This window comes from Camponotus floridanus, unplaced genomic scaffold (assembly GCF_003227725.1).
Source record: "Camponotus floridanus strain SB8 unplaced genomic scaffold, Cflo_v7.5 scaffold291, whole genome shotgun sequence".
Lineage (NCBI taxonomy): Eukaryota > Metazoa > Arthropoda > Insecta > Hymenoptera > Formicidae > Camponotus > Camponotus floridanus.
In genome coordinates this window covers 19,599-33,218 of record NW_020229427.1, presented here as the reverse complement: position 1 = coordinate 33,218, position 13,620 = coordinate 19,599, and positions in this window count along the sequence as shown.

Here is a 13,620-nt window from a genome sequence, read left to right as displayed (position 1 = left end):
AACGTCATTGTACGTCCTCCTCGAAATGACGAAATTTTGATTCTAACCATTTTTTCGTAGTGTGCTTATTTTTCGAGTTATTTGGCTGCCTAAGTTAAAATGGGTCACCCTGTATATATATACTTAAATATATATATATATATATATATATATATATATACAGGGTCTACCAAAAGTGTGGAAACCCCTAAATATCTCGGAAAATATACGTTTTACAGAAAAGTGTTTCCAACAAAAGTTGTAGGGTTTAAGAAGATCTATATACTGATTCTATCAGTTTGACCTTGGATGGCGTCGTCAAGGTCAGGTCAAGGTCACATTGACTTTTTTAAATGACACCCCCTACATTTGATTGCATATTCTTATAGCTTAATTCAAGAGCTTTCCAAAACACTATAATAATGTTCATTTTTATTAAGTACTTTGCGAGTTATGAGGGTTGAATGATAGAGTAGCGCCGGTATTAACATTATCCAAGGTGTACTACATGGAGGTTACTCGCTCGGATTTGCATCTGTTGTGTGTGTGATCCAGCTAACTAAGGCAAGATCGGTCGTGGATCCAGTCAGCAAAAGCAAAGACCCAACCAAATTACAATCGAGCATTTAAAGACCTGGAAAGCAATCGACATAGTAAACAGTAAATAAATTTGTGGATGCTCATTTATCATAATAATTGTTCGAAATGTGTGCGTGTGCGTGCGTGCGGTGCGTGTATACAGAGATCAGGTTAGGTTGCACCAAACGATTGCAAATGTGTTTCAATGTGTTAAAGTAAATGCTGAAAGTGGCTGCCATTTACTTCCTGACAATATGCTAATCTTTGGTAGAATGTAGAAATGACTTTACGATTCGTTTCAAAAGGTATCAAAGCCATTTCATCCCTTATTCGCTGTATCAATTCGTGAATGGTTTTAGGTTTTGTTCTGTAAACCTTACTCTTCAGATATCCCCATAGATAATAATCAAGAGGAGTTAGATCTGGTGACCGAGGTGGCCAATCCTCTCCTCCCTCATTTCCGTTCCTTCTTCCTATCCACCGTAGCGGAAAAGTCTCATTTAAAATACGACGTGGTCCTGCACCAAAATGAGCAGGAGCTCCATCATGCTGAAACCATATTTCTTGGAAATTATTTGGAAAAGTATTCTGTATGGCTGGAATTATTTGATCAACAAGTAATCTCTCATACCTTTGAGCGTTCAAATATTCTTCAAAAAAAAACGGCCCTATTAAATAGCCATCTATTATTCCGCACCATACATTTATTTTTTGTGGATGTTGTGTGTGAGTTTCCCGCACCCAATTCGGATTCTCATCTGACCAGAAACGAAAATTTTGATTATTAACTTCTCCCGTTAAGGTAAAAGTTGCCTCGTCTGTGAAAACAATTTGATAAGGGAAGATGGGCCGGACATCTATTAGTGCCATCATTCTTTCACAGAAATGTATACGACGCTCCTCATCTCCGTTTTGCAATTCTTGAACGTATTGCAATTTATATGGATGGAACTTGTTCTTCTTTAAAATTCTCCAAACCGACATGGGAGCAATATCGTGAGTTTGAGCGACTCTCTGAACACTAGAATTGGGATCTTCAATAAATGTCTGCAGAACATCAAGTTGTTTTTCTTCGTTGGTTGCAGACAATGGTCTTCCTGACTTAGAGCGATTTCTTACGCTACCAGTTTGTCTAAAACGTTCTATTGTTTTTAACACAGTGGACTTATTAATTCGACGGTTCGGATACGTGTCATTAAATAATCGAACGACATCAGAGAACGATCTTTCGTTATCACCCCATCCACGCATCATGAGGATAGTGATTCTTTCACGTTCCGACAAGTCGCCAGCCATTTTTAAAACGTTTAATTTTAATTAATCGTACGTTGTATTTGGACGATAACAATTAATTTCTGCTTGCTCAAAGCTGAAGTTAGAAGGTGCTCGTTCTTTGATAGCTTTATACATTCTTAGTTGAATTTTAAATGCGAGTTAGACTGCATGTAGTGCGTCACATAGCGGTAAATGAAGGAACTAACGATACGTTTCATACACGTTTTATGGAGCAATTTTTTGGCAATTTGACTTCAGCGAAATATGAGGATATGTTGAGGAATCGATCTTGCCTTAGTTAGCTGGATCACACACACAACAGATGCAAATCCGAGCGAGTAACCTCCATGTAGTACACCTTGGATAATGTTAATACCGGCGCTACTCTATCATTCAACTTTCATAACTCGCAAAGTACTTAATAAAAATGAACATTATTATAGTGTTTTGGAAAGCTCTTGAATTAAGCTATAAGAATATGCAATCAAATGTAGGGGGTGTCATTTAAAAAAGTCAATGTGACCTTGACCTGACCTTGACGACGCCATCCAAGGTCAAACTGATAGAATCAGTATATAGATCTTCTTAAACCCTACAACTTTTGTTGGAAACACTTTTCTGTAAAACGTATATTTTCCGAGATATTTAGGGGTTTCCACACTTTTGGTAGACCCTGTATATACACGGTGGGCCATTTTAATCGATGCACCTAAATATCTCCGTTGGTAAGCCGAATACAAAAAAATTGTTCAGACAATAGTTGTATGGTTTCAAGGGGGACATAATATGGTGTCATTAGTTTGATCTTGAAGAGCCACCTGAAGGTCACGTGAAGGTCAGCTCCAACTTTTTAAATGGGACACCCTATATGCTTTCGCATATTCTTGTAGCTCATCTGAAGAGCTTTCCAAAACACTATAATTAAGTTAGTTTTCATTAAATACTTTCCAAGTTATGAGGCTTGAATTCATTTTTTAATTTTACATAAACCGTAAAATATCTTGTAAAATATACATTTTTCGATTATTTTACCTTAATACTTTTATGTACAAAATAATGAGAGGAATCAATTGGTGTAAAGAAAAGACATAGTTGTTTCTAAGAAAAAATATGTAATTTGCAATTAACAATTCCATATTTTTTCTTAAAAACAACTGTATGTTTTCTTTACATCAATTGATTCCTCTCATTATTTTGTACATAAAAGTATGAAGGTAAGATAATCGAAAAATGAATAGTTTACTAGATATTTTATGGTTTATGTAAAATTAAGAAATTATTTTAAGCCTTATAACTCAAAAAGTACTTAATAAAAAGGTACTTAATTATAGTGTTTTGGAAAGCTCTTCAGATGAGCTACAAGAATATGCGAAAGCATATAGGATGTCCCATTTAAAAAGTTGGAGCTGACCTTCACGTGACCTTCAAGTGGCTCTTCAAGATCAAACTAATGACACCATCTTATGTCCCCCTTGAAACCATACAACTATTGTCTGAACAATTTTTTTGTATTCGGCTTACCAACGGAGATATTCAGGTGCATCGATTAAAATGGCCCACCGTGTATATATACAATATACAGGGTGGCCCATTTTAATTTCCCCAGCCAAATATTTCGGAAAATAATGAAAAATCAAAAAAATGTTTCAGACAAAAGTTGTATGGTTTCTAGGGCGACATAAGATGGTACCATTGGTTTGACCTTGAAGAGTTATTTGAAGGTCACATGAAGGTCACCTTCAATTTCTTAAATGGAACCTACATTTTCTCATTACATATTCTTGTAGCTGTTACGTCCGGTGGACTTCACAATTCTGTTCTTTCATCGAAACGTTTCTTAGAAGTAATCAACGATTGGGTTGAATTTAAAATAAAGAAAACCCAACTCGAATAAACAACCAGAGTGGCCAGTCGAGTTAGCGCTAAGAAAATTTAAATAAAAATTTTAATTTACGAGGCTCAGAAATATAAGAAATTTAATCCATGCGTATCAATGGGTCGTCTCAGAGACTTTGAAATAAGAGCCTTGGTGATCGGGAAATTGACCAAAAGGTAAATACGAGCAGAGCCATAAAATTAATATCGCACGTGCGCTGGATCAATAGGCCATTCTCAATCAAATCGTAAGAGATAAGGAAATCAGGTCGCTCCCACTCTCTACTGGATGTTGAAGTCAAACCTTAAGAAAAAGGGCTTAACCAATTAGAGGTCTAAGACACCCTCTCTTCCTAAAAATCTAACTCCTTGATCCCTAAGAAGGAAATAGTAAAAATTTTTTGATTGCTTAAAGAAATTCCCACCATCCAGAAGGGAGGAGGAGCAAAAACTTTAAAATTCAAGAGCCGAGAGCGCGGACATGCAGTTAATCTCAAGAATTTTTCGGCTTGCTCTTTTCCGCATCAGTGCGCCATATATAAATATATATATATATATATATATATATATATATATATATATATCAAAAAATCTAAGTAACAAAAATCGAAGTGAGTGTGATCCCTGAGGTCCTCTGGACGCTCCTGCTAATTCAAACAACCAATTCTGGGGTCCAGCTTCAAAGTCCGGCCTAAGTCAAATTTTTTCAACGCACTCAACAATTAGTAAGTTCATCTGATTAGTACCCCTCTTTCCTTTTTACCTTCCACGATTAACTTGTCATTAGAAAGGATCATTCTTTTATTTACCACCTAAATCAACAATAACGATAATTGTCTTCGTTTGTCTTCATTTTCGAATCAGCTATTTGAATCTTGTTTTCCAGTTCATTCCTCCTTTATACATTTCCTCGTTCGTTGAGAATCTCCGCAAGGCGATTCACGAACATTTCCTTGTTCGTTGAGAATCTCCGCAAGGCGATTCACGAACATTTCCTTGTTCGTTGCGAATCTCCGCAAGGCGATTCACGAACATTTCCTCGTTCATTGAGAATCTCCTTAAGGCGATTCATGAACATTTCCTCGTTCATTGAGAATCTCCGCAAGGCGATTCGTGAACATTTCCTCGTTCATTGAGAATCTCCGCAAGGCGATTCATGAACATTTCCTCGTTCGTTGAGAATCTCCACAAGGCGATTCACGAACACTTCTTCGTTCACCTTCGACCTCCCTTGACACCCCAATCTGTTTGAATTCATTTTTTTTTTATTATTATATATTTTCTCTTTTATCTAACATTTAAGTCCACAATCTAGAAGAAATAGAATCTTTGTGAACTAATTCCTAGTTCATCTAATTTGTAATGATTCTCACCCAATGACATTTATAATAAAATTGGAAGGGTTATATTCGAGCATTCCTAAGTTATTTTTAAACGCAAAATTATCATTAGTGCCACCCTCTAAGCGGCGTGCTGCATTACGGTGGCGGAATCGTCGCAACAGACGTTTAAGGAGGCAACAGCCTCAATCCACGGCGGACCTCCCCGATAGAATAGATATTAGCAATATTAATAACTTCACCCCCGTTAACGGCACACACACACACACTCACTTCATAGATCTCCCTCGATCCCTCCGCCTAGTTATTCCCCTATTTCCTCCCCCAGTACACCTGTTCCCCTTTTTGCATCACCTCCCAGATCTTCCACCCCGATCTCTCCCGAGCCTTCCCCTCCCTTTTCTCCCCAACCTTTATTAGCGCCCCGATCCCCGCCTCCCATATCTATAATTACTCTTGATTCCGATTCTTCGTCGGAGGCCTCAGAGTTCCTTGAGGATCCGGAGGATTTCATAGGATATCCTCCTGACTTTGATGAGACCTTCGATCCCTTCGACTTCCCCCCAGAGTCCCCGTCAGAATCTCCTCTCCCGAATCCTACACCTGAACCTTCCCATCCCGATCAATTAAACTATTTTATAAGCCAATTCCCCCTCCTCGATATCCCTATCCTTGAATCTTATTGCGTGGGTCCAGGTGACATGGACCACGAAGAGTTCCTACATTACCTAACTACTGCCCCTCCCGACTCAATAATACCCCGGTTCACCTTTACCACTAGCCGTCCCCATCCAAGCTCTATTAAGAAAATTTCCGCCGTCCACCATCCAGTTCGATGACCTCTAACCTCTGTCCTTTCCCTGAAATACTCCTTTAGATTTTGTTTAAATAGGAAAATTGTAAAATCCATCCAGGATATAGTCTCCTCAACTCCTTTTATTTATTCCTGGCTGATGTCCTCCGTATCAATGTAACACCCGCGAATTTACATATTAACACACACACACACACACACACACTACTCGCGCATTAAAAATGTTCTTGTAAACCCGTTAATGATAATTTTGAATAAATTTTAATTTATAATAAAGGGATAAATTTATTTATATCTTCCCACACTCATCCCCTTTATTTCCAATATCGCACAAGGTCCCGTCCCGTGTAAAAGAGATTAGATTCTCTTACCGAAAAGGGACTAAGTGCGCATCGGCCTAAGACACTCACAGTGTTAAAGGGACCATTCTGGTCACTGACCTGTGTTAGGCCCCAGCACAGTGCGCTCGACCCGATCCATACACACGCCCGAAAGTGTGTCACCGGGTAAGTAGGTTACGTTCTTCCAGATGGCCCGACCTTTCAAGGGTCTGGACGTAACACTACATAGATATATAAATTTAATTTCTAACTAACAAATTTTTCATATCTTTAATTGCTTATAAAATAGTTTGGCAGATTTACTTATATAAAATGAAAGACGCATTATAAATATAATATTTATTATTAATTTAGCGAGAATTAAAATATAAATCTAAGGAGAAAAAGTAAGAAAATGAGATTTTTTCCATTACCTTGACTGAGACTTTCTATGCTGTCGATATGATAATAATCTGGCACAGTGAGCAAAGATGACAAGTGACTTTGAAAGAGAGCATTTATAATAAGGATCAAAATCCATATCATACATATAAAGATTCTTGCGGAATCCATTTTGGGCACGTATAAAAATCCTACAGAGACTAATAGTCTTATCACCTCCAGTACAGCCTTTATATATCCCACGATTTTTCATTTACTTATGCAATAAATAGAAAAGAAAGTTTCTCTTTTTTCTATTCCTTTTCTCTTCTTTCTTATTACCCTATGAAAGGAATTGTAATAAATAATCCTATAAGAGATAAATTTTAACAAACAAATTTTTGTAAGATTATTATACATCACATATAATTGATTGTTTCATAGATATAAATCTATTTAGTGTAGGAAGTTATAATTTACTTAGATTTGTAAGAAATTATTGAAGTAGGTTATTTGAGGATTTCTCTTAAAATATTAACATAAATTATTTTTATAATTATTTCCTTAGAAATTATTGAGAGACATACTTGATTTTCGACCATTTGACTATACGTCTTATATTCATACTAATGTGTCTTCCGCTGTCAATCACACTGACAAAACCTTGATAAATACCATTCGATTGTATACGTCTTAAGTAAGGAGTCTCCCTATCGGGAAAGATAATGATCTCGCGACTTGCATTCAGTTTATTTAAAAGCATTTTCATGATATCATTACTTTCACCACGTAATCTTTCTTGTTTCGATAAATTCAAATTGATTTTGACAAATGGTTCCAAATGTATGGCATTTGACCGAATTTGATATCCGTTCAGAGTGATCGTTTTATCAAAATTCAGATCTATGCATATATTGCTGTCTGAAAATATAAATGTAATAGTTGTTTAAACTTTTTAATACATTTTTCTAAGGATCACGCAAAATTAATAATATGTTTTATTAATAATGCATTATACAATAATTAGGAAAAAAATATGTCTTGTTAATTTATATAAAAAATATTTATCTAAAATAATGTAACAAATAATAGATAAATTAAATTTCACTTTATATTAAGATATTTTATATTATTGAAAATTAATTTGCGCGAATTAGAGCCACAGCGCGGTTGGAGCGGGAAGAAGAAACAACACTTCCTTCTTTCTGATTGTGTATATTTCAGATTAAAAATGGTTACATTAACAAAAAACGAACGCATCATCTTTTGATCCCCTTTTAGACGCTAATAATATGTGTTCCAAATTTTGTACGGTGATGCATTAAATTATAAAAATATATGTCCTCGACGCATAGGTGATGTTAACTTATATAATATTTCGTAGAGATCTGGCATATCTCAAGTATATCTCAAACCAGCATAAGATATACAGGGTGACTCATTTTAACTTAGGCAGCCAAATAACTCGAAAAATAAGCACACTACGAAAAAATGGTTAGAATCAAAATTTCGTCATTTCGAGGGGGACGTACAATGACGTTAAAATCAGCCCCCCGCCCCTCCCCCTGGGCGGTGAGGGGGGGCAAGTTTGAAATCTTAAATGGGAACCCCTATTTTTATTGCATATTCTTGTAGCTTATCTCGAGAACTTTCCAAAACACTATAATTAAGTACCTTTTTATTAAGTACTTTTTGAGTTATAAGGCTTGAAATAATTTCTTAATTTTACATAAACCATAAAATATCTAGTAAACCATTCATTTTTCGATTATCTTACCTTCATACTTTTATGTACAAAATAATGAGAGGAATCAATTGGTGTAAAGAAAACACATAGTTGTTTCTAAGAAAAAATATGTAATTTGCAATTAACAATTCCATATTTTTTCTTAAAAACAACTGTATGTTTTCTTTTTCACCAATTGATTCCTCTCATTCCTCTTATTTTGTACATAAAAGTATCAAGGTAAGATAATCGAAAAATGAATGGTTTACTAGATATTTTATGGTTTATGTAAAATTAAGAAATTATTTCAAGCCTTATAACTCAAAAAGTACTTAATAAAAAGGTACTTAATTATAGTGTTTTGGAAAGCTCTCGAGGTAAGCTACAAGAATATGTATTGAAAAATGGGGGTTTCCATTTAAGAAATTAAAGGTGACCTTCACGTGATCTTCAAACGACTATCCAAGGTCAAACCAATGACACCATCTTATGTCCCCCTCGAAGTCACAAAACTTTTGTCTGAAACATTTTTCTTTAAAATGTCGCGTTTACGAAAAAATCGGGTGAGACGGGTGGTCTGGGACACCCTGTATATATATATATATATACATATATATATATATATATATATATATATATATATATATATACAGGGTCTACCAAAAGTGTGGAAACCCCTAAATATCTCGGAAAATATACGTTTTACAGAAAAGTGTTTCCAACAAAAGTTGTAGGGTTTAAGAAGATCTATATACTGATTCTATCAGTTTGACCTTGGATGGCGTCGTCAAGGTCAGGTCAAGGTCACATTGACTTTTTTAAATGACACCCCCTACATTTGATTGCATATTCTTATAGCTTAATTCAAGAGCTTTCCAAAACACTATAATAATGTTCATTTTTATTAAGTACTTTGCGAGTTATGAGGGTTGAAATAATTTCTTAATTTTACATAAACCATAAAATATCTAGTAAACCATTCATTTTTCGATTATCTTACCTTCATACTTTTATGTACAAAATAATGAAAGGAATCAATTGGTGTAAAGAAAACATACAGTTGTTTTTAAGAAAAAATATGGAATTGTTAATTGCAAATTACATATTTTTTCTTAGAAACAACTATGTGTTTTCTTTACACCAATTGATTCCTCTCATTAATTTGTACATAAAAGTATGAAGAGTAAGATAATCGAAAAATGAATGGTTTACTAGATATTTTATGGTTTATGTAAAATTAAGAAATTATTTCAACCCTCATAACTCGCAAAGTACTTAATAAAAATGAACATTATTATAGTGTTTTGGAAAGCTCTTGAATTAAGCTATAAGAATATGCAATCAAATGTAGGGGGTGTCATTTAAAAAAGTCAATGTGACCTTGACCTGACCTTGACGACGCCATCCAAGGTCAAACTGATAGAATCAGTATATAGATCTTCTTAAACCCTACAACTTTTGTTGGAAACACTTTTCTGTAAAACGTATATTTTCCGAGATATTTAGGGGTTTCCACACTTTTGGTAGACCCTGTATATATATATATATACAGCGTGTGTCAAAAGTTCCGGGACGGCTGGATAATTTGAAAAATACGCATCACAGAGGAAAATGACCTAGACAAAAGTTGTAGGATTTTTCCCGGGCAATCCGACAGTGACCTTAGATTTGACCTTGGATAGTCATTTGAAGGTCTCATAAAGATTACCTTCAATTTCTTAAATGGAATCCCCTATTTTTCATTGCATATTCTTGTAGCTTATCTCGAGATCTTTCCAAAACACTATAATTAAGTACCTTCTTATTAAGTACTTTTTGAGTTATAAGGCTTGAAATAATTTCTTAATTTTACATAAACCATAAAATATCTAGTAAACCATTCATTTTTCGATTATCTTACCTTCATACTTTTATGTACAAAATAATGAGAGGAATCAATTGGTGTAAAGAAAACATACAGTTGTTTTTAAGAAAAAATATGGAATTGTTAATTGCAAATTACATATTTTTTCTTAGAAACAACTATGTGTTTTCTTTACAGCAATTGATTCCTCTCATTATTTTGTACATAAAAGTATCAAGGTAAGATAATCGAAAAATGAATGGTTTACTAGATATTTTATGGTTTATGTAAAATTAAGAAATTATTTCAAGCCTTATAACTCAAAAAGTACTTAATAAAAAGGTACTTAATTATAGTGTTTTGGAAAGCTCTCGATAAGTTACAAGAATATGCAATGAAAAATAGGGGGTTCCATTTAAGAAATTGAAGGTAATCTTTATGTGACCATCAAATGACTATCCAAGGTCAAATCTAAGGTCACCGTCGGATTGCCCGAGAAAAATCCTACAACTTTTGTCTAGGTCATTTTCCTCTGTGATGCGTATTTTCCAAATTATCCAGCCGTCCCGGAACTTTTGACACACGCTGTATATATTTATTTATATACAATATATTTATATTTGTATATATATATTTATTTATTTTTATATTTATTATATTTATATTATATTTATGAAGTAGAGAGATGAATTTTAGTTTAATATTACTGGCAATAACGAAAGAAATATTACTGAGATATTACTGAACTAATTCGATGTGTTTTCGAGAAATCGTTAATCTTTCCTTGCTCACATTCTCGATTGTGTATTATAGTTTATTTAGAAATCGTAATCCAGAGCTCTTGATAACTGCACACATTAATAACAAAAGGATTATATTTACAGGAACAAAATGAAATTTGTCATAATAACTGTGCGGTTCGATTTATTATACCATCAATTTATTAAATTATCAACAATTTAAGTAAAATAATTTTGATTAAAATATTGTTTTGCACGTATAATGCTAATACATTGTCCGAAATTTCGAAAATTTTAATTATTTTATGATAGAAATTATTTGATGATAGAAAAGACAGTAAGCGAAGGAAGAATTATTCAAAAAATATTCGAATTTGTAAAATATTTGAACAAATATCGAGACTTAAAAACCGAAAAAATTTAAATCAAATTAAATAGATTTTATTTTTAAATTATTTTATATTAATCAATATTTATATTAATTATTATTTTATAATAATTAATATCTATTAATTATTATCTTATAATAATTTATCTACATAATGGATTATCACATTATTACAGTATATAAAAGCATACTCACAAAAAAGTCATTTTCAATTTTAGAGAAATATAATAATATTTATTAAATATAATAATATTTATTAAGTATTATTATAATTAATATTAAACAATATTATGACGATTAATTTAAAGAGTATAAGATTTCTGATGTTTTTATATCTCATTTTTTTAAGACTACATTTCTTTCATTTTCTTAAGTTTTGCCTTCTCTTCGCTGCCATTTCGTCTTTCGGAAGGAAATCGCGAACAAAAGAATCCCGCACACGATCATCTCAGTCAAGAGAATCAGTTTCTTCGCAAAAATTACGTAAATATATACATAATTATCACGTTATTATGGAATCAGTCTTCAGCATGAGCGATGATGCAACTAGTAAACTTTCCAAACGTTTATTGTACATATATAATGTATGTGTGTGTGTCTCCCTGTGTGTGTATGTGTGTGTGTATGTGTGTTTGAGTATATGCATTTATGTCTGGGTTTATTCAGTTGCATGATGATTTAGCGGTAAAGCGGAGTTCGAAGGATTACTGATTTCCGGACAAGTGCTTAGGGACAGTTAAGCGCAATACATGGTCAGAACGCTTCTCGTGCACTTATTGATACAGCATTCCTCGTGGATGTCTCGCGCTTTCCTTCGATAGCGCCTACCATCGAACGATCTATTCAACATCTCTTGTGCTCTTGATCGGGACAGAAACGGGAAAGAACCGGAAGCAAATGCAAAATCGATCTTCTTTATTTCTGAAAAAAGTGCAAACTTTTGTAGCTGTGTGTACAAATAATATAAAAAGATCGTATCGTTCCATCACATTTTCTATCTATATGCATCACCGGTTTAATTGAACAATTTTTATGGTCATTTTGTTATTGTTTATTCATTACATTCTGCTTCTTATTTTTTCTCATTTAAAAATCTAAGAAAGTTTGAGATTTTCCAGAAAGTTCTTTCTTGTCACATGCCATCTTTAAGATCATATCTTGCGTGTTACGTAATCTAAGTTGATACCCTTAATTGTATTCGCTCGGTATTCGCTTCTTCACGGTTTAGAAAATATTCAAAAGAGAATATTATTGTTTGAAAATCTCAAAACTTTCTTAGCGATAATAAGTTAAAAAAGATACACATTAATATACACAAATACAATTCATTATAATTTATAAAGATAAATTAGACGATTATAGAGAGTGCCTTTGTCGACTTAGATGATCCCGCTCGGAAATACGTAATACGAGCTTACATCAGTGACAAAGTGATGATTGGTTAATTGCAGACAGAGATTGATCATTGCTGCCCTTAATCGTCTTTCATATAATACTGTGCTTAAGGAGCTATTTAGAAATTGATGGGTTTAAAGCAAAAATTCTCTCATAATTGGAAGCAACCCATAGTCAATAATATTATAATAAGGCATTATTTTAGTGAATAGTTCATTTGGTCCGTACACGTTCCAGATAGCTTCATTTTTTTAAACTCGTTTAGTCGAAGGCTACGTAATGACATCGAAAAATAATCGCTGTCCAAAAAAAATGTCTTATTATAAATATTTCATATTCTTTTTAAAAAAACTACAACAACTATCTCATTTATGTGATTTTTAATAGATTATAGAATAGATTTATCAATATATCATATAAATAACAGTATTTAAAAAATTTGTATAAAATATTTTATAAAATATTTATAATTTAAATGGCAATTAAAACAATATTTAACAACTAATTAAAATTTCTTCTATTTTATTGTATAAAACACATACGCATATGCGATTAATTCTAACAATAAGAGATACATTAAAAAATTCATAAATAAATCATGCTGATTAAACTATCATCTTCAACTATAATTGCAAATATTAAAATCTGATAAAGGAAATATTGCATAAATTTAGGAAACAAATATATTCTTTAACATTGTTACAGAAATAGAAAATTTTGCTCATTACCGATATATTATCTATCCCATTTGGCGTTTGGATTCGTGTATATAAGCCAAAAAAAGTATCTTCTGTATTGATTAACTTTTATGCTTACATTGATCTCTATTAGTATCATACATGAAATTGTACGAACCATCACAGACTATACGTAGAGCATCAGAGAGCTCCGTGCCACAATAATGCCGGGGCACGTTGGCGAGTTTTTGGTTGGGATAGCTGTGCGCTTGTGCGTTTCTTGATTCC